Below are 22,132 nucleotides of genomic sequence, written 5' to 3'. Positions count from 1 at the left end.
GAGAAGAGGAAGGAGTAGCTGAGGGAGGAGGAGGAGGAGGAGGAGGAGGATGAGAAAGGAGGATGAGAAAGGAGGATGAGGATGAGGAGGAGGAGCAGAGCTGCGTACTACAGGCGTACTCTCGAATACGATGTGACTGGGCGCGAGGCCGTGTTCGTGCAAACCTCAACATCTACCAAAGTTCCGCACTCATGAATGAACTTCCTTGTGTGGAACCGTTTATGCTTTCCCTTCCTGGCGGCTGCTGCTACTGCTGCTACTGCTGCTGCCTCGTTGCATACGTGGTGTGCGTGCGTGTGACCATTCCCTCTGTGTGCACCTTCTCTCTCCTCTCTTTCTCTCTCTCTCTCTCGGGGGGGTTAAACGGCTTCCCAGCGTGGTCAATAGTTTCCCGATCCTCGCTCCTGTTACGCCCCCTCGAGTCCCCCCGCAGCCCACCCCCTCGTTTCGTTCGTTTCCCTTTAGCCGTGGGCCACATCTAGCGACGTTTCCGCTTTGAACGCTATAGTAAGTTGCGCGAGGAACAAAGGTGTCTGAAACGGGACTAGACGGACGCCGGAACCTTGATAGTTGCGGTGGAAATCTGTTCCCGGTTCTAAAGGGACGTCCAAAATCTTCTGAAGATCGTTGTACATTGTTTTGTTGCTGACGGTCGCCTTTCTATTAGAAACGCATTTTCATCGAGGATTGATTATTTTCTGTTTAACGTTTGAATCGATTTTTCAAACGTCTTGTTCGGTCTCAAGCAGACCGAACGTGAGATATGTGTATTTATTTAGACACGGTCCGCTGCAATAGCTCGAAACACTCGACGCGACGGTCCCAGAATTTTGGGTGTCATCGGACACCACTTCGAGACCGTCTCGTGAGCGAACCATTGACAGGACAATCTTCTTGTATAAGGATACTTTAGTTTCCGTATCGGTTTCCCATATCATTCGCACCCAATTATTCCACAGCCTAAACATAACTGCTACGACCAAAATGCACCACCCACTCACCAATAGAAATCACTTTGTCATACCCATCCATTTTTAAGATAACCAATAACGTAAGACGCCGAAAAGAAAATTGAAGTTGTCCAGAAATTTTAGTATACACCATTCGAATTAATCTTGGAGAATTTCGATGCATCTGCATGCACAAAGGTTCGTCTATCAAGGGTTTAGGGAAACACAAATAGCCTACCCAACACGCAGCCCTTTCTCTTCCGCCTACAAGATCTGCCCACTATTTTTCTCCTCCTTCTTACAGCAGCTCGTTCCTTCTGTCGTTTTCTGAACTTCCACCTGAAGATCCTCTTTCAAACCCCACCGTCTTCCTCCTCGTCCCTAATCCGAAGATTGATCTTCGAAGGTCCAACAGGCACGCGCCTCCTGTTTTTGCCGGCATCCTGATTCTTTTCCTTGTCCCGATGCTTTTGTTATCGCGTCAGGCTCGATTCGAGGGTCGACTTTTTGCTGGCAGCGTGTTTTGCTCGGGATTACACGATCTGCATGTTGACCCTCCGGCTCTGCGATTGGATTCCTTGGATTTTTTGGGGATTGTAGGGCTCGAGGCTCCTCGAGGATTCCTTTCAATCGTGAAATGCGTAATTGTTTTAGGAGTGAAGAGGCATCAACAAGGCAATTTCTCATTCACTCGTATGCTTCTTGAAAGTTCGGCTATTTTTGAACTCTCTGATTCGCGGATCAACTTTCCGTGTACATTTGAAAATGTGATTTACGAAAAAGGACTATGATTACGCTGTAATTGACGTGACCCAGTGATCGGTCTCGAGCAGCTGCAATCGCGGCTCGGAAACGATTGTCGCTGAATGGAGATGCGGCGTAAAGTACGATTACAATTGTCACCGAATCCGGTCGCTCTCTGTAGATAATACAATTTACATAATGCTCGGCACACAGGCTGAATTAATCGATCGATTTTCATTTACGGGCCGAGGGGCTCCGTCATTCAGTGAAATGTAAATGCCAACGCGACCAGAGAGTGAGAGAGACGTATATACATACATACTCCGGTTAACAAGATTACCTACACCCGATCGGCAGCACACGGACACGGGAACCGCAGTCGGGGGGACCTTGAAACTTTACTTAAGTTTATTCGTGTCGACAACGGATCAGCGCCGGGGAAAACATTCGCGGGGACAGGGAGACGAGAGAGCCGAGGAACGCATAGTTGGAAACTTGCCGATGTCTGCGAGCTCCGTTTATGCATTACCCAATGTTCCCACACCCCTCTTCGTCCGGGGGTTGAACTTCATAACCCCGTGTGTTATGTATCGATAACGCCGCGCGGCACGATAAGTCGCGCACCGACGCGACGCGACCCGACGTCTCTGACCCAGTTCCACGGGAATGAATGAAACTTTTTAAATCTGCCGGCCCCGACTGCCGACTCTAGTCGAACGAGATCGATGACAAGTTTTCGAAAAGGGAAAACTTTGCCAACGAGAGTGTCACGAGGAAACTTGTCCGATCTGCAACGCTCCGACCCCGCGGGACGGCTCGTTTCACGTTCGTTCCACGGTTTAGCGAACGGCTTTCGCCTCGGATTAATGCTCGACGCTTCTCCAGCCATTTTTTCTTTTCCGTAATCGATGGTTTTCTCTGGAATTCTTTTCTTGCCGGACATTTATATGTCGCCACTAAAAATTGCCGTACCGTTATTCAAAACATTGTTTACATTATTAAATATGTTGGTATCTAATCAATTACTAAACATTATAGTACTGTATGAGGCATTATATCCATTTTATATTCATTCAAAGAAGAAAATGTGTATACAGGGAGTCTCAGCTGAAGGTGGCCACCTAAATATCTCCTTTATTTTGAATGGCACAAGAAATATTTATGGCATAATTTAAATGGTATCGAACGAGGAATATCATAGAAGAACAATCTTTTTGTCCGGTTAAAAGTTATTTTTTGATTCCATCTTGTTAATGACTTAAGCATATTCAAATGTATTTTTTCAGCCGCTATAAGATGGAATAGTTAGTAATATGTTTCCGATAGAAAAATAACGATGACCTTGTAAAAAGTACGAAAAAATAACCGGACGGAAGAAATTGTTCTTCTATGATATTCCTCCTTCGATACCATTTAAATTATACCATAAATATTTCTTGTGCCATTAAAAATAAGGGAGATATTTAGGTGGCCTCCTTCAGCTGAGACACCCTGTAGAATGGAATTATTGTAGGTCGGACGAAATGTTTCATTTTCTATTTAAAGCAGCTCCGAGTGCGAAGGGTTAAAAAATGTGCACGTAGAAGAATTTTTGTAAACCCTGCAACAATACCATAAACCAGTAATACGATTAGAATAAAACAACTTGAAACTCAGTGCTGCTCAACATATTAACCGAGGTACTCACGACTAAGAATTAACCCTGAAGAGAATAATCATAAGAAGTGGCAGCTGAATTACTTCCTAGCCAGTTTCCCCGCGCCGAGATATCCCTAAACAGATCTTGCTCGCATCGTTCAAAAATCATAAAAGAATTATAAACAGTCTTAATAAAACGCGCCGGTGCAGTTTCGTTTTACGTTCAATTTACGAGCATCGTTGACGAGAGGCAAGCTCGCCGCCCCTCCTAAGTATTTATTTCTGAAAGTGTTTGCATAAATTTCCGCGGCCTAGTCGTTACAAGTTAACAGCCCCCCCGTTACACCGTGGAAAACACACAGTCGAACGCGTAAAACCCGTCGGGTTAACTTCCTCGATTAGTCCGAGGCAACGATCCCGCGGCGAGCCACTGTAAAAACAACGTTAAAAGAGGTCTCTCGTATACGTTTATACCGTCGTATAAACGGTTTCAAGGGCACGGTCTCCTTTTTAGGTGGCGCCGTAAACCACCGTAAACCACCGTAAACCACCGTAAACCTCCTTCGTAAGCCGTTCTCAACCGTTTTCAACCCCCGTTGGCCTCGACAGTGGCCTATCCGTGCTCCGGTTGCTATCAGAGTCACCTACTTAACATCCTATTACGATTCGTCGATTAGGGATAATTATGCCGTTACGGTGTTTCAATGGCTCAAAGCGTATATGTTTAGTATATGTATTGTATTGTATATATATACACGTATGTATCGATGTATGAATAAGCATGCATGTGTATATGAATGCATGTATATACACGCGTATGTATATCTTCTCGAGCCACTCTCTCCGCCACCCTTATCCATCCCTGGTTTCACTCTTGCTCTATCGTTAACCAACGCCACGGCACCAACGGGGCGTTGATTACTGGGCGGCACAGTGACGTCGGCTAATAGTCCCACTAACTACCCAGAGCCCTGATTGTTAGGTTACGATCACGGTCTTTGAAACTCGCCCCCACGCATAATAACTACCGGGTAGCGACGGCAACGAGCCGACCCAAGGTTTCGTTCGCACTACGAATCACCTGTGCGCAATCAGCGGCAACGAGATTTCATTCTGCACACGGATCCGTCATGCTCGTGTAAAACATGTACTGGCTTTCTTCGATGGTCCTGCCTTTGACCAATCTGCGTCGGATTTATACGGCATTTCCTCTGGACTGTGATATATACATGCTGGTCCAAAGAAAAAAACTAATCTTTACTCGTCGATAGCGTGTCTGCATTTGTACAATTTTATTCTCCGAGTTTTTTGTTGTGGAAAGACATTGGAACAGAACAACGTCTGTATACGTATACAATACAATAAAGCAATTCCAGTAGAACAAGACTGGAGTATATTAAAGACGTTTCGAGGGAACATCGTGTACGGACAGTTTAATAAAGAAAATGAAGAACAGTCTTGAACGCAGTACAATAATGAACAACGCTGGAGAACAATTTAATGAAGAACGACCTTCGATAAAGAACAACACCCGAACGCGTAATACAATATAATAGAAGAATTTTAGAAGAACGACTATCTATGCAATATAATAAAGAACATAGAATTAGAAATTCTTTAAATCGAAGACAAATCGAATGTGAATTTCCTTTAGCAAATGTAGTAGAGGGGAGGGGGTTGATTGGAAGTATCGGGCTCGAATATTTCGCTGACGAAAGAATCAACAGGGTTAATGCCCAGTTGATCACGGGTCAGTCAGCGCGAGAGTAATCCAGGATTGCCTTCGGAGCCGAGAGAGCCGGGGGTTTGTTTTGTTCTCGTGCTTACAAGCCGTTCGAGAGCCCTCGCTGGCCATTCAGAGAGAGTTTGTACCGAAGCGAACAACCGTTTAAACTCCGCTTGGATATCACTGACCTGCCCCCATATCGTAGCGACGTCACCTCGACAAACTGTTGGCCCACATGTACCACCAGCCGTTACGAGCCTCGTTCTCGCCCTTTCATCTCCGCAGGGTTATCGACGTTTTACGCGGCCGTTTCCTCGTTTATTTCGCACCCAACTCACCCCCTGCTCGCCCTTGCGAATACACAGAGAGCCCTACGGTTGTTTCGTTGCGGATCGCTGTGTCTGTCCTTCGCGGGACAAACGATCGACGGCTGTCTTTTATATCGGTGAAAATTGAATGACATTTTTCATGAGCTATCTACGGTCTATTCCGAGATAAACAACACCGATTTTCAGGCGTCGAGAAATCCTGATTGTTCTTGCCGGGATTTAACGGTGGAAGAGATTTCGAGGGACTGGTTGGAGAAACGATGAAGTTGTGGTAGCAGTTATTTTAGCTTTCATTTTCAACATGTTTTTTGTACGCAGTATACAGAAATTCGATTTCACCCCTCGAAATTTTGGTATGGTGGCGTGTGTACATACACGGATGATTCCGCGGATACGATTTTAATATAAATATTTGTGAAAGAGTGCACTGTGTATCGGTTTTTGTTGTTTCACGTAAAAACACAACGCAATCGTTACGCGAATATTACGCGCAACAATAACTGAAAAGGTAACTGCCATCCGGGATATCGGATATTAAAATATTTTCAACAATTAAATTCGCGGTTCTCGTTCGACGATTATATTTTGGAAGCACTGGGTAAACTAGAAGACAAAAGATATGCCAGTTCAAATACATACATCCGAATACGGTGAAAGCAACTTTATCGAGCTTTCATTTAGAGTGTGCAAAACATGATTCTAATAAATGATTCTAGCTGTGGCCTAATCCAGGCCAACAAGACAACGAAAGTGTTGATCGGTTTCCCGTATCGATGTATTTGATTCGCTAACGAAAATTAATTTTTACAAACGAGACACTGAAGAGCGGTGCTACAGATTTATTCTATATATATATACCATTCATTTTTTCATTTAGAGTGTACAAAACATGATTCCAGCTATGGCCTAACCCAGGCCAGCAAGACAACGAAAGTGTCGATCGGTTTCCCGTATTTGATTCGCTAACGAAAATTAATTTTTACAAACGAGACACTGAAGAGCGATGCTACAGATTTATTCTCGACGTCGACTATATACCATTCATTTTTTCCCCGCGTCGTGCGGGACCTGACAGGAATTCCAGCGAATCCGTTATTTCTCTCGGAAGTTTATGATTCAAGTTACGGCGATCCGTCGGGGAAGAAGAATGACTGGGCGAAGTTATGTGGCGGTCGAAACCGCGGCAGGGAACGGGGACAAGTTCAAGTGGCAAGGTCAAGCCCCTCGCCGACCAAACCACCCACACCAAGATTTATAGTTTCCATGCGGCGTCACACAATAACCCAGTTCGACAGAAAAAAAAAGGGAAGAGAATTCCCTATCGTGCCGAATACCATGAATCGCGATCCGACGATTGATCCCCGTCTGCGTACGTACCGAACACCCTCGAGCACCCATTCGATATAGCTTATCGGATTTTACGACCGCATAGCTCGACGTAACTGAGAATCTCAGGAATGTCCTCGAAATTGCAAATATAATTGTCCTATCACTTCCGAACTTCTTTCCGTTCCCGTTCCCTCACGCGAAAGCGAACTTTTTGCTTCTTGCAGGAAAATGTCTCGGACACTTTTTCATGTTTTACTATTTGTCTCCCTTGCCTCGTAGCCCCTCATACCAAGAGCCACCAGAATAAACAAGATTACAAACATCGTAACAACTATATTTAATAAGTAGCGACCTCCAAATACCATATCTAACCCCTATCTGTCAGCAGATATAGATTACTATCTCCATCCCCGAGGGAGTACATAACGTCACGTTCATAACTGTCCCACCACCAATAGTAGGGATAACTAATGACGTCACGACCCGTACCGTAGAACAATGATAGGATCCCCACCCTGAGCACGATCAACACTCCCACTCCTTTATCGACGAGATTCCATAAAAAATTCTCTGTGGAACAACAGACTCGTGTGACGTCACTCGGTCCTGACTATAACATTCGCCCTATTATTTTTCCGGAAATTCCCTCGATCCGGTAACGCCGATCTCGAGTCCCCGTTCGCAGATGGCAACGACCTTCCGTGCATTGTTTCTTTTCGCCGATGCGGTGGTGCGGTCTGCGGCTATTACGTCCGCATTCTAAGTGTTGTTACGTGCACAGGTGGCACGCGCCGCGCCGATTACGTAAAACACGCTCGCTCCCGCATCCATAATGTACGACCGTCGGGCTCTCCCGGCTAAAACAGAAGCAAGGAAGCCTACAAGCAAGCCAGCAAGTAAGCGAGCAAGCATGCAGGCAGTCAGGCTACCTTCGCGGATACGTTCGGCGGGCACAATCCTATCGTTTCGATCTCGGCGGCGATCATCGGTCTCGCTCTTGCTCGCTCGTCCGGCTCGGATAAGGCGCGAGCAACAACACGCGCCTCGCCTCTCGTCTCGCCACGCCACGCCACGAGTTGCCTCGCTCGCAACTCGTCGGTCTAAACTTGTCCGGCGATGAAAACTTGGCACGAAACATCCCAGTGACCCCATTGTCTGCCTCCGCGAGCAACACGCCGCTTCTCCCTCGACGCCCCCTCTGGTTGCATTAAGCCCGAATTAACAAAGGGTAGATATACTTACCTACGACCCCTGACCTGCGAGCCACCAACGCCACTTTCCAGACCTCCCATTCGACCTTCTCTACACCACCAACCTCCTACACACACCCCTCTCGCCACCTTCCTTTTAACTCGACGCGCGTTTTCTCTCTTGCTTCCTCTTTCTGTCTTTCGTCCTTGCTCTTTCGCTCTCCACCCCTCTCTTCCTCTCTCCCTTTCCTACTTTTAACCACGCCGTTTTATGACCCTCCGACCACCCTCGCGTCTCTCTTTCTCTCTCTCTCTCGCTCTCTTTCTCTGTGTGTACTAGGCCATTTGTTTCTAACTGCGAAACGAACACCAACATCTCTCGCCACCCTTCCTCCAGTCCTGCGACGAGACGGAGCAACAGGTCCTCGAGGATGCAATCACACGTTGGCCCGCGCCACCACTTCCGGCCACTTTCTATGCCACCGGTAAGGGATATAGAATGTCCCTTGGGCGTTGCTTCCTGTCTCAAAGACGGGGATAGACGGTCGGGAATTAGGTTAGGGGGCTTCCGGATCGATCCCAGCCCCGCACCGCGCGCATATTGTTCGAACGACCCTGAACGAACGCCGAGGATTCCGTTCGCTCGCCTCTGGCTGGTCCTGGAATTTCGTCGAAAAATTAGTCCTGTTCGTTGACAGTCTCTTTATCAACTTTCCTATCGCTGACAAAGGTTCATCCTGGAGAATCAGGTAAGTCTGGGTTGAACTTATTCGAATGAACATCCTCAAAACTCACAATGAAAACAAACAATGTTTAAAATTTAGGTGCATCCAGAATTTAATAGGATCTGGGTCGTTCAATGAGTACATTCATCAAGATGGTAAGTACGAGTTAAAATGAATTACACACAGTCTACCAAATGAGTATAATGAAAAATCTGCCGAAATCGAAACACCGTACACCATCGACTCTGTCTCGGCAAACAGGCTCCGACAAACGATTCTAGAGACAAATATAAAAATCTAACAAATATAGAGATCCAACCAATTACATCACCCGCAACCACGGCAGACGCGAACATCGATTCGCAAAACGTTGAAGAACAGCAACGGGATGATCAGAGGACGAGCTGCGGAGCGATCTTTCCGGCGCGGCGCCGAACCGTCGAGCCCTCGATTCCACAAGTAGTCGAACACAGCGTGGCTTTGATTCCGGGATCCCTCAAAAGGGAATGTAGCTGTCAGAACTCACGTCACGGACGATTCGTTCATACGGTTTGACTAGGAAATCCGGTGTAGGAAGAGCCGGAGGCGCGGCGGAGGGTGAGAGAGGGTGAGCCAGTAAACTGGAGCTCGACCTCGCTCCGCATCTATCCCGCATACATCGAACCGAATGGTGCATGGCTGTGCATACCGGGGTGCAATACATCGAATAGACCGAGAGAGAAAGAGCCACGCGACGGAGAAACCGTGAGAGAGAGAGAGGGAGAGAGAGAGCGTGAGAGGAGAGAGGGGTTGGAAGAGTAGGAAGAGGCCCTCCAACCCCGTTTTCACTTTCGTTCGGCCGCTCGCTCGCATGGCACATATTCACATATTCATCTCTACACCCCTACCTTCATCCCCTTGGTGAATACACAGGAAAACGTGCACGCCGTCGAGCTACCTGTGCCTGTCTGCGTCCGTCCGTGTGAGATGGAATACGTGTGCAACGCACACCGGGAAACGGCATGACGGTATTTCACGTGGATGCAAGAGGCTCAGCTGTTCTGTGACGTATGCTCGTCGTCGTGACCCGGCTGAAACTTATTCGGCCACGTGGTTTCCAAACTTCAAGCCGACGCGACGCCATGTGCGAGTACCAGTTCCCACGTGGTCCTGACGCCACAGAATCCCGTGAACCAGATCGCTGGATCGTTCACCCTCTGTCGCGTTCTGCACCCTGTCCCTTCATTTACATTTTCGGACGGTCGTCTTTGAACCGTCTACTTGGCCAACTTTCGCACAACTTCCCCGACGACGGTTTAGCGGGGAAGATTTGCTGAATAAGAGGTTTCATGGGATTGCGGATGACTGAAGGGTCACCAAAGGTGATGCGCGCAATCTTTTGGGATTCATCTTTTTGGACTCGGTCGTGTTCGTAGTCGGCACGTAACTCTTTTAGCCATGTTCATGTTTTTGGTGGATTCAATTCACTGAAGATTTTTCAAAGCACCTCTTCTAGAAGTTGTCTGCATATTTTGATGTGCGATACGCAGACTTAAAGTCCAACATTTCACAAAGGGAGAATAACTAGAGAGTCTGTAATCAGACTAAACAGAGCTGCCAATTTGTTAATCGCTAATTTGCGGACGGTCGTCTTTGAACTTTCTGCATGGCTACAGCAACTTTCGCACAAATTCCTCGACGACGGTTTAGCAGGGAAGACTTGATGAATCAAAGCGGTTTCATAGGATTGCGGATGACTAGAACGTCACCAGTGTAAAGGCGTTGCGTGGAATCTTTTGGGATTTCATCTTCTTGGACTCGGTCGTGTTCGCAGTCTTTTGGTGGTTTTAATCCACTGAAGATGAAGATTTTTCAAAAGACTTCTTCTAGAATTTGTCTGCATATTTTGACATCCAATATGCAGACTTAAAGTCCAACATTTCACAAAGGTAAAACAACCAAAAAACTCTGCAGTCAGACTAAACAGAGCTGGCAATTTGTTAATTTGCTAATTGTCGCGCAAAGCAATGGGCCAAACAGCGGGCACACAGCGTAAAGAACATAAAGGACGCGGCCCCAGGCAGTTAGCAGTTGAAGTTAGACAGAAAGAAAGAAAGACAGCACTCGACTCACCCTTACGCAGCAGCAGAGCCGACATCACCGGGTGATCGTGGGGGATGCAAAATAGTCGTTTCGCGAAAATCCCCGAAGCGTGTCATTCGAGCTTTAGGGAACCTGTTGCTCTCGGTTCTATGCGGATCCCACCCGCGCCACCCACTCCTGTCTTCGATTCCGTTCGCCGGGTAAGCGTGTACACACGTACACACCGTCGCACCAACCACTTTCGGAATACTCGATCCCAGACCTTAAACAGAGGAACAGACAAAGAGAGATGAAGACCGAGAGAGAGAGAGAGAGAGAGAGAGAGAGAGAGAGAGAGAGAGAGAGAGAGAAAGAGCGTGGGAAAGGGATAGGGCGAAAAGAGAGACGGAACGTGTGCTGTCTTATGCTAAACTTTGAGGGCCGCTGCTAGGGGGTGAGGCAGGGATTAAGCGACGGGGCGCCACTTGTCAGGTTGGCCATTCTTCCGCCCGAATCCTATCCACGGGACTCCTGTCTGCGGACACTGTGTTTATTCGGTTTGGTAGTTCTTGTTGTCTTCGTTCGCTGGCTCGTTGACACTGTTCAAATAACTCCCTCAACTGTCTATTCGGTTCTACGAGCACTTAAGTCTAGGAAATCGTAAGAGATTGTTGGGCTACTCATTTTCAACCTCTGGATTTTCTACTTATCTGATAATGAACCTCTCCCTTTTCAACAATTACTGAATAGCATAAAAATTTATGTATTAGAGTCTGCGAGATGGTTTCAAAACTCCTTTTTCTCCGCAAAGATTTATATTTGAAAAATAGACAATATATTATGAAATTCAAGTCACTGTATGATTTGTCAATGTATATTGCAAATATTGTGTCAGCGCATCATTTAGCGAGTAAATATAGCGTTCAGGATGCACCGAGGACGGGTCGCACTATAGAGCACGAAGATAATGAAGTCATAAATTGGGCAACGTAATAGACAGACACCTTCATTAAGTTTCTGACCCAGAAAGTTCTTAAAAACTGATCAACGGAAACCGATTTAGGACAGAGGTACTACACACAGCGAAGTCCTTGTCACCCTCGCGATTCTTCTTTTCTGTTACTCGACTCGACGATTAAAATGTCTTTTCTAAATTCGTTCGATCATTATTAAAACAACAAAACCGAAACGGTCAAGTTTAATTCGGAATCCTGGCTTACAAATGTATGACGATTAATGTGTTAATTGAATGTGCAAATTTCCTGGTCCTATTAACGAAAGCCAAAGAAATGTTCAGGATAAAGAATCTTCGATTATTTCAACTGCGAAGAGGGTTCAAAGAAGACAAGCTTGAAGAAGGTCTTGCAAAGATGAAGAGCTTGAAGAGGAAGAACAGCAGGACACTAAATCGCGAAGACAGGAAAGCGTCGGGACCTTTGCTCTGAAAAATTGGCGTGGAAAGGTCGTGTCGGCAGGAGGGATGAGCATGGGAATGAGACGGGCCTCTTCGAGTGACCTTGGAAGTATTCCCACGGACACGGGGAACGCATACTACGATCAAATCGGGGGACAAAACACACACACACAGAGAGAGAGAGAGAGGGAGGAGAGAGTGGGGAGACAGAGAGTCGTCACCGGTGTAACCTACATTTACCATCGGAGAGGAGAGCGATCCGCGTGTCTACATATACATGTACATAGGATACACACAGTGGATGGGCAACACAGCCTGAAGGCGGTCGAGGGACCACTGCTCCGGCATCCACTTCCACTGGTTATGAATGGAGAAACTTCTGCTCTCGTGGCTCGCGTAAACGTTAACACGGCGGCGTACACATAAGGGCCGCGGCCCGCTACGAAGAAAGGGATTCGGTGCGCCGTCTCTCTTCGACGTTCCAAGTTAAAAGAGGAGACGAGACCACGTCAGGCCAGAGTCATGAATGCGAGGCAACGGCTTAGCCCCGCAAGATCCGCGGGCTCCATTAAACGTGTGCTCGTGGTGCACACGAACGTATCGGGGTTCCACCCCTCGGCGGCCGTTTATCTGCACACATAAACGCTGCGTCCTTGTTCGCGAACCTCCTGGCCTAACCTGCCGTCTTCCTGCTCGCGGTCTTCTCGTACACCCCCTTTCAGAAGTCGCTGCGCTACTGGTTACTTCAACTCGTTCGCCAATGTACGAATTAGCTGGAAACTTTTCCGTGACAATTCCTCGCCGCGTTTAACAGAATATTGCAACTGAAATCGAAAAGTTTCATTCTCCACGTGACAATATTGTTCCCACCATTTTATGGATAACGAACACTGGTAGCTAACGCGTTAATACTCCGGTGCTTCAGCGAAAGAGTAGCCGGAATTATTGAGTGTGCACGTTTAAAGTGCAATGCCAGATACCAGATTTCGAGCATGTACAATTTGCTCGAAAGTGCAAACATCGGCGCCGGAGAGGAATAATATGATTCCAAAAAGAGCGGATTGATGCTCTCGCATCTGTTGAACCCCAGTTCGAGATTTGCCAACAGCTGAGGAGGTCAAGGGTGTTAGTTCGGCAGCGGGCGTGTAGCCGATGTAAATGCCCGCCGACTTATGGACGGGAGTGTATGTACACTGGCGAAAGAGAGAGGTGAACGTGCAGGCTCCTCCGCAAATATACTTTGTTTACGGTTGTGTTAGCAGATCAGGAGCCTGCGTCGGTGAGAGTGGCCGGTAGCTATACAGGGTGAATCTAGTAGCTGGGCCGGACTATAACTCTGCCGCTACTGCGGAAAACATTTGCATCGAACAATTGTACATTGTTTCAAAGTGCAATTGCACTTTCGAATAGAATGTTACAATTTTTAATAAGAACAGCTATACGTAAATGCAAAATACAAACTTCCTGCCGCTGAGGGAAAAATTATTGTCTTAACGAATCAACCTCGTAACACGGTTCCACAGTTTCCCTACCCTCTAACAACGGAAGGACCCCAAGTGTCCGACTTCGATTTTGATAATTTTTTGTGAGGTGATGGTATATGGATCCCTAATTATGTGTGCAAAATATTAGGTGTTGTTACTCAATAATTTTAAAGATATAAACAATTAAAGTTTCATACCTTGTTGATATACCATGATTTGCTGCTCAAGTTTTCGAAGTTTTCGAGTAACTACACCTAATATTTTGCATACATAATTAGGGATCCATATGCCATCATCTCACAAAAAATTGTCAAAATCGAAGTCGGACACTTGGGGTCCTTCCCTTGTAAGAGCCAAACTTCAACGTCGTGGTACGCAACGTGTCGACAACTTTTTAGTAAACAATGACAAGTGAGTACTCAGTAATGACCTCAACAAAGAGTTAAACAATTGTGAAGATCGAAGCAAGGCACCTTTCAGCAATTACCAAAAGCACTAGCATTAAAAAGGAGCACGATTACACTCCTGTATAAAATCGAACTGCCAGGCGACGAACACTCGACACTGGAAAATTGGAATATTTGTCCGCTCCAGATAGAAACCGAGTTGCAGCCCCGGCCCAGTTACTAGATTCGCCCTGTACACCGCAAGTAGTCTGGAGAAAAGAGGACGCGGAGAGAGATGAGGAGAAGCCGGGCACATAGGAGCCCGACCAACACCGAGAACAATGGAATAAGCAACAGGTACGTGTATGCACGTACAGAGAGATATGTGCTCACGCACGCGTGTCCCCTGGATCTGTATTCGTATGTATTAGGCTCACCCTATGTAGGTATCAAAGCTCGATGCACCGGCTCTTTTCCTCCAAGCCGATTCCTCGGCTTCTTTGTCTCTCCCTCTCTCTCTCCCGCTTTCTCCCTTCTCCCTCTCAACCGGTATATATACCACCACCGTTCATCCCTTTTATCACTGACTCTTCCCGCCTCGCTCTATCCGGCTCCGCTCCGCGTGGATGAATCGCAAATGCGGCGACGGTGGACGCGCGCTAAATTGACCGGAAGCGACCAGACCAAGGCCAAGGTTCTTCCGCGTTTCGCTCGCGAGGGAACTAGAAGAATGCGCAAGGTGAACGGAGATCGAGGGGGACACTATAGGGGGAGAGAGAGAGTAGCTGTGCTTGATCCTGCTACAGCTGACTTTGAACGGGCTCGAGCAAGCTGCAGCAAGCTGAGACAGGCTGGAACGGTTCAATGTGCTCTGCAACTTCTTGCAATGAGATTTTGATGAATGCCCTCGTGGAAGAAGTGTCGACAATGGGCGTTATGTGTCTCCTCTTTTCAAGTTTTATTTCGGTGAAGCACTTCGATTTAGAATGGGGTTTTTGAGACTACTCGGTTGGCAGTTGCCAATTGTTGTTGCATATTATGAGATTGTGGTATTATTGATGAATGTATTGTAAGTGAAAAATTGTATGAATGTATTGAAAATCAAAAGTTGTGTGCATGTATTGTAAATCAAAAGTTGTATGAATGTATTGTAAATCGAAAGGGTTAGAGGACGATATTTTCTAATCTTATAAATCGGATAATAAGAAAAACGTACTCCGCAGACGATGCATTAATGTGTGTTAATCTGCGAAGATGATGGGACCGGTCCAGTGAGTCTGTGGCCAAAGCTTCCGATGGTCTATTATGATCAGCTCGGAATTCTTTGGTAGCCGAGCCCCTCTTTGTTTCTGAAAGGGGATGCCACGGAGCCAGTTATGGCTAGCGTGACTATGCGAGCTGGTCTTCAACAGTCGATTGAGCTGAATTCGTTCCTCGTGATGGATATTGAATTGTTTTGGTCAGGCGGCTTCTGAAGGGGAAAAATCGCCGGTGGGAAAATGACTCTATACCTTGCAGATCTTCTTGCAAAAATCAGATAAGTCTCATTAATCCTTTAACACCAGAACTTCCGAATGGGTCAAAATGACTGGTTCCAGATTTGTTCTTTTAGAAATATTAAAATTATAAATATGTTTTTTTGGGAAATATTTTTAGTGAACTTCTCTATTGAAGCACATTTTTAAACATGACTCAATCGAAATCTAAATAAATGCAATTTTGTCATTAATATTAGGCAATTTATGCCAATTGTGTTTAGTGCTCGGTACATATTCTAGTGTTAAGGTCCACCTCCTTTTATGCAAAAATTAAAACTTGTTGCTTTGAATCCAAATATGATTTTAAAGATTCGAAGAATTTTTCTGTATGACAGCGATGGGTATTTTCGAAAAAAATGGAGGTTGTGGATTTTTATGAGTCAAACTAGTGAAATCAGTAAATTAGCAGAATTAATTAGAGGCACTCCTGAGCCTATTTAAGAATCGGCCTGTAGATGGGAGCCACCATTGTTGGGAATGTCTCCGGGATAAGGATCGCCGCACTCGTATGATTTAGCGTCAATTACCATGACACGCAAAGCCCCTGCTTTACCAGTGACAATGACGTAGCGCCTGCTAGAGAATAGTAACCGAGGTCAGGGGTTTCAAGCTTTCGGTCGAAGGGTATATCACGTTTATTAATTAGTGGTGGAAATCGATCGCCGATAGGATCGGTAACTAGATGAGGCTGATAAACGTGAAAAATATACTCGGTGTTTCGATAAATTCATCGATATGCTGAACGATATCTGAATTCCTTCGCTATCCTCTATTTCATTCAATATCTGAAAATGTGCACATTCGTTCTCTTTACAGTAATCATCAATTGTGGATTTTTATACGTTCACGAAATGTTCAAACTTTGCTTGTAGTGGGGACGGGATAAAAACATTCGTGTTGAAATAAATTTTTTAAAGTGCCAGGAATGCGATTTATGCGATTATGACTCTTGAAAATTTTCAAGAAATGCTAGGTTATAAAATATGACAGAATTAAGTACGATGCTAATTGATTTCAGAAAGGCTACTACCACGGAAAATAAGGTTTTATTCGATTCAAGTTTCTCTTAAAATTCGTCTAGAAAAATTGCAAATTGCATAAGGTGATGTGCCCAAATATGGTATAGTTGCCTATTATGGCACTACCTTATATCTTGTAAGGGGAAGTTGCACTCTAGTGAGAAAATCCTCAAACAATAGTTTACTATATTTATTCAACAGTGTGCAGTGCAATCACACCATTCTATAGATTTTAGTATCGATCCTCCGCAAGTTGTGTCTCCACGCGTTGAATATTTTTGTGGCTAGATTTTCGATTGTATGTTTTTCGAGGAAGGTAAGTGATTTTGAAATGTTTGAACACATCTGTAGTTTCAGTTTATTTATATTAATGTTTTCTAACTGTTGGTTTGGGCTGAAATTCATTTTCTCTTTGTCAGTAGCTAGTATTATCAGTCCACGTGGAGTTCCCAATATGGCACTACCAAGGGTTCCCTAATATGGGTATAGCTTGGTGTGGGTACCGAATATGGCACTAGGTGTCATATTAGGAACTCAAGGTGTACCATATTAAGAACCCCTTTCGCTAGAACCCGCAAATGACACACCACAAAAAAAATATTTTTCCCAAGCTGTATCAATTTTTTAACAAACTTGACCCCAGAATCTTATAGGGAGGAAATGCATCTACAACTGGTAATTTTTTGGTCGAAAAAGAGCATTCTAAAATAATCAAAAAATGACATCTACAAAAAGTGGTTCATATTTGGGCACTTTACCGTAAAGATCGGCAGTCCAGCGATCGGTATCCCGAAAAGTGAATTCGAGACGGAAAGAATTTTCGCAACATAATCACGGTGTATCGCCTATTGTGTAATGGTCGCCCCCGTTCGTTATCGTCATTTTATTTCCTCATAATTGCGCACACGCGTGCACGCCGGTTTCGTAATTAAACCAGGTATTATTTCCCAAACAGCGGAAAGTACATGTTCCATAAATTTCTGTGCATATGCCAGTAAAGGTGCGAGTTCGTCGCTCTCCCGTGATAATTAATCACGCCCACGCCCATGTATCTGGCCGCAGTAATTAACTTTTGTCGGGGGCCGCGAACGAAAGTCAGAATCTGGCAACGCTGATTACCAACTTCATTAATTCGATACGTACAGAGTAGTATAGCCCGGGAAACTCGCGTTACAATTCCGTTTACCAGTCGCGGGACGGAAAAGGTATACGCCCGATACACAACATTTTATTTGTGCTTACCGCGATTTAATGGAATTAATTACTCGAATGGCAAAACCCGGCCAATCCATAAACAATAACATTCCTGCACGAACTACATTGTCCCTGCCAAGAGTCCCTGTCCGTACCAACCGTTTGCTAATTCTGGAGGCGATTCACGACTGAAGTGGGGGACTACCATTGTTTCAACCTTCAATTACTTGAAAACTTACTAGTAGGGTACAGAACCGAAAAATAGTGAAAAGAAAAATTTGTACTCTTCTGTATGAATTATAGACAATTGTTTATAGGCTCGACATTATTTTCTCAAGACAATTTTACATCTGATGTTAATGCTACTGTCAGTACAACAATTTCAAGAATCCTTCTATGCTAGAAAAAAAAGTGGCGCCAGAAAGTGATCAATTATGGATCGAGCGGGTGCATTCGTCTGTCGAAGGATCGACGTGCAGTTCAGACGCGTCCCGCACATATAAATGACGTTCCTCAGCGGTCGTGTGTTTGCACTGGCAAGCAAACCGTACATTGTGTGTACTGTTATGCGTTGGCATGCGTGACGCAACAGGAAAGTGCGATACGGCCGAGACTTCCCCGTCTGCGCCGCCTTTGGAATTATTTGGAACAGTCTATCGTCCGTGTGCAACGTGTGCAACGTGTGCATCGACCAGTGAGATAAGAGGACGCATTTTAAAAGACACTTTCGCGTTCCTGCAGTCTCTAACCGCAGGTGGCGTTAATCTCCTCTATCGTGGGATCCATTTACGATGCCGCAGGTAGACGCAATTCGTGAATTATAATTCGATAACGTCCACTAAAAATGCAATTCGTATGCAAAACTGCATCGCGCCCTTTCCCTTCCATTCTACTTTTATTTTCATCGCTGTCGCGTTTAGTACTCGCCAATTTTCTCGAACACTTCATCTACAGAAAACCTAATAATAGGTTTAACGACTATACTGCGGATGTTGCGCATTTATGGGAAAAACAGGCACGTGCAATTTGAGAAAATATTTCAGGGAATTTTGAGAGACTTGCTTGATCTTCGATTTTGAAAAGGCTGGTAGAAAATTTCGGATAAGCGAGGCGTTAATTATTGATCAATTTGCAAGTGAGCAGATTAATCAATGATTAACGAGATTCATTATTGAGTGACCAAAAATTCATCGTATATTAATTGAACGTTGGTTGATTAATACGGTTAGCTGGCATCGATGTAGAAAATTGAATAGTAGTATGAAAATTTTCTGGGCATTACCGATTCAACAATTTAATTATCTAATAAATTCACAGGTTTTCGCAATGGACATTGTTCGGTGAAGTCTGTATATTGTGTTGCTTACTTGTATCGTTGGGAATGACAAGAAATTTGACAAGAAGAAATTAATCGAAGGTATGTTGGAAAGGAAGCGTTACAATTTCTCGGTTCGATGACACAGCAATGCAGCGAGCTCATTAACCTTGCAGAAATGACATAAAACCAGCCGGGAGATTATCAATCGGTTATGAATATTCCATAACCGGCGCGGTCAGTGCGTCTGTAACTTTCAGGAACGACGGATTTAATTGCGCGCGGCATTCTCATTTCGTATACTGCCTGTAAAGTTGATAATATCTAGCAACGCCTCATAAATAAACGACCCTCCATAAATTAAGATGCCTCTTTTCTTTGTTCTTGTCGCAATCTCCCTCGGAAATTCCATCGAGTTTCACACATCAACAACACTTACAAAGAACCCAAAGTATTTCGTTTAACAATCTTTCGAAATGTATAATGCTGGTCTGCAAATGAATTCGTCGTAACCCCCCGTGAATTTGATAATTGAATAATTAACATAGACACATCTCAATGTGTCTTAGATCGATGATCTTTATGCGAAATAACAATTATTGTGTCCGTCAATTCCAGCGAATACGAAGTTAGATACAAATAATTTAAAAACTATTTTAAATAATATTTAGGCAGTTTTTAAATGAACACAATCTACTTTATTAGTGAATTTTCAATATAGTGGTCGGAAGATACGAATTCAATATATATATATAAAGGTACAATTAATTAACTGCGAGAACCACGAATTAATTTGGACACCTGATGCATGTAAACGCCATAAATGCATACAGATCGTCTACTAGTTGCAGTTGATTCAATCATAAATAAAACGAAATTTATTGTTTTAACAGATATTTTCTCTATTCTGCTAATTAAATCAACTACAGACACTCCACACAAATAATTAAATAAAAGATCCTAAGCAGATATTTCGCTCATTTTCCACGGCGATTCGACGCGCATTAACGCTCTTACAATCTCGCATTTAAAAAATCAATTTAGCAGATGATTAAATAAATCAGACATCGCGCAGCATCTACGAACGGAGAACAAATGAATTTTCGTCCGGGGAACGTTATAAAACGACCGGAGCCGCAGACGGTAAGTCATAAAAGTGCAGAACGTGGAAGAACAATGCCAAAGCCTCCGTTGCATAATTCGTCTCTCTCTCTTTCGCGCGCGCGCAGCTATGGTGGCCGAGCGAGTCGACATAATTAGAAGAATAATCCGTTAATTAAAGTAAAACATCAAACAATAAAATTAATCGTTGCGTTATCTGTTTCGCGAGAGCTTGCGTAATTATATTAACGTAATTAACGAGGCCCCTCGCCGTTCCTCGAGCGAGACGCGTACTTATGCGTCGGGACGTCGGAGCGTCTCCGCTCGAATCCGCTTTGCTCGTCGAGCAGCTGCGAGCAACAGCCACCTGGACGAACGTGTAGCCAGGTAGAAGTGCGTTTAATGTCCATCCTCGACTTCATTTTTGCACGAGCGTTGTCTTTCGGACGCCGACAGAAAAGCTGCCGGAAACCCTTATGGATCAATCGATAAATTATGGAAGAGGTGGATCTGTAATTGGATAGCGAAGTTGCAATTTCGATTTTGCGATGGCCTCTGTGCATTCAGAAGGAAGGGAAAAATGCCATCATCATTTTTATTCTGCAAATTTTTCAGGAAAATGTACTGATTTGAATTTCTGTTATCTCGTAAGCGGTGCGTTTTTCCTAAAATTGGTGCAAACAATTTTTAGATTGCGCAAGATATATTTGAAAATATTTGTTTTACAGATTTTGTTCCAAGATTCGTCTAGGAGAAATTGTAAAAATTGTGGAGGAACTATGTACAATGGGTGTACAAAGTATTCGTACACCTTTTAAAAACTAATAACTTTTTTATAATTGTACCAAACGACCTGATTTTTTTTATAATCAATTAGAAGGATTGATTGACGAAATGACAAAACAATATGCAAAAAAGATTTTCCAAAAATTATAATCTACAAGGTTACATGCAAAAATAAAAATGGCATTTTTTAAAACTTTTTTATTTGGGCCCTCAATGAAAATTTAAAATATATGGTTTGTAGATCTATGTTAATTATACACATGCTGAAAATCAATTTCTGCTTAAAATCCACAGAATCGTACATCTTTCGATCCGTGTCGTTTTTCCTGCGTCAACCAAATTCGATAAAATTTTCAGCATGCGTATAACTAACATAGATCTACAAAACATATATTTTAAATTTTCATTAAGGGTCCAAATAAAAAAGTTTTAAAAAATGCCTTTTTTATTTTTGCGCATAACCTTTTAAATTATAATTTTTGGAAAATCTTTTTTGCATATCATTGCGTAAACCAATGCTTCTGATTTATTATAATAAAGCAGGTCGTTTGGTACAATTATAAAAAAGTTATTAATTTTCAAAAGGTGTACGAATATACTTTCGTTACCCACTGTATATTAATAATAGAGAATATTCGAGGGTATCCAGTGGTTGGCAGCCTTGCAAATCGGAGCAGCCACTCTAAGCTCGACGAAGGACGATCCCACCGGAAACAGCTATAGTGCTGCGGCATCCGCGCTATAGCCTCGCAGCCGAGGCGAATAACAGAGTGGGGCCTGATGTTCGAATGGGCCCACATGTGCTCGGAACAGCTGTCCTTACTTGCCTGCTCCAACTCGAAACCGGAGGTTCGACGGTCGATTTTTTCCAACCCGCATATCCTCAAAATAATATACATGCGACGCAACCCTTTTCCATCATTCCGTTTACTTGTAAACAAGTATTTGTCTGGATTTATTGCAGTACGAGATAAATAAACTATTATACCGGAGCTTTGATGCATTTATTGCACCTGCAAGTGCACAGAATAAATTTAGTTTTTTTAAGTTACTGTGGAACCGGTACCTGGGAATAAGCAGCTTTTTCCCGTAAAACAGCAGTTCGCCACACAGTTAGCGATATTATGGCGATACCCCGACGATATACGCGCGCTTAACTTTTAATTATTAAGATTAAGAGTGTTTACACGTTGACGAGTACAC

At 44.2% G+C, this 22,132-nt stretch overlaps 1 protein-coding gene across 17 annotated transcripts in view; it reads right to left on the bottom strand.

The window, feature by feature from the left end:
• The window catches only part of LOC143213706 (uncharacterized), a 235,578-nt gene that overhangs the window by 155,520 nt on the left and 57,926 nt on the right, over positions 1-22,132 (bottom strand). For 6 of the 17 annotated variants that reach the window (XR_013010014.1, XR_013010012.1, XR_013010013.1 and 3 more), the window contains one exon: positions 10,744-10,975. The exons of the other annotated variants lie outside the window; for them this stretch is intronic. The gene's annotated coding sequence lies outside the window, so the exon portion shown is untranslated. The remainder of the gene's footprint in view (positions 1-10,743; positions 10,976-22,132) is intronic. 17 annotated transcript variants of the gene reach the window in all.

Source organism: Lasioglossum baleicum, chromosome 11 (genome assembly GCF_051020765.1).
Source record: "Lasioglossum baleicum chromosome 11, iyLasBale1, whole genome shotgun sequence".
Classification (NCBI taxonomy): domain Eukaryota; kingdom Metazoa; phylum Arthropoda; class Insecta; order Hymenoptera; family Halictidae; genus Lasioglossum; species Lasioglossum baleicum.
This window is presented reverse-complemented; position numbering and strand designations above follow the sequence as displayed.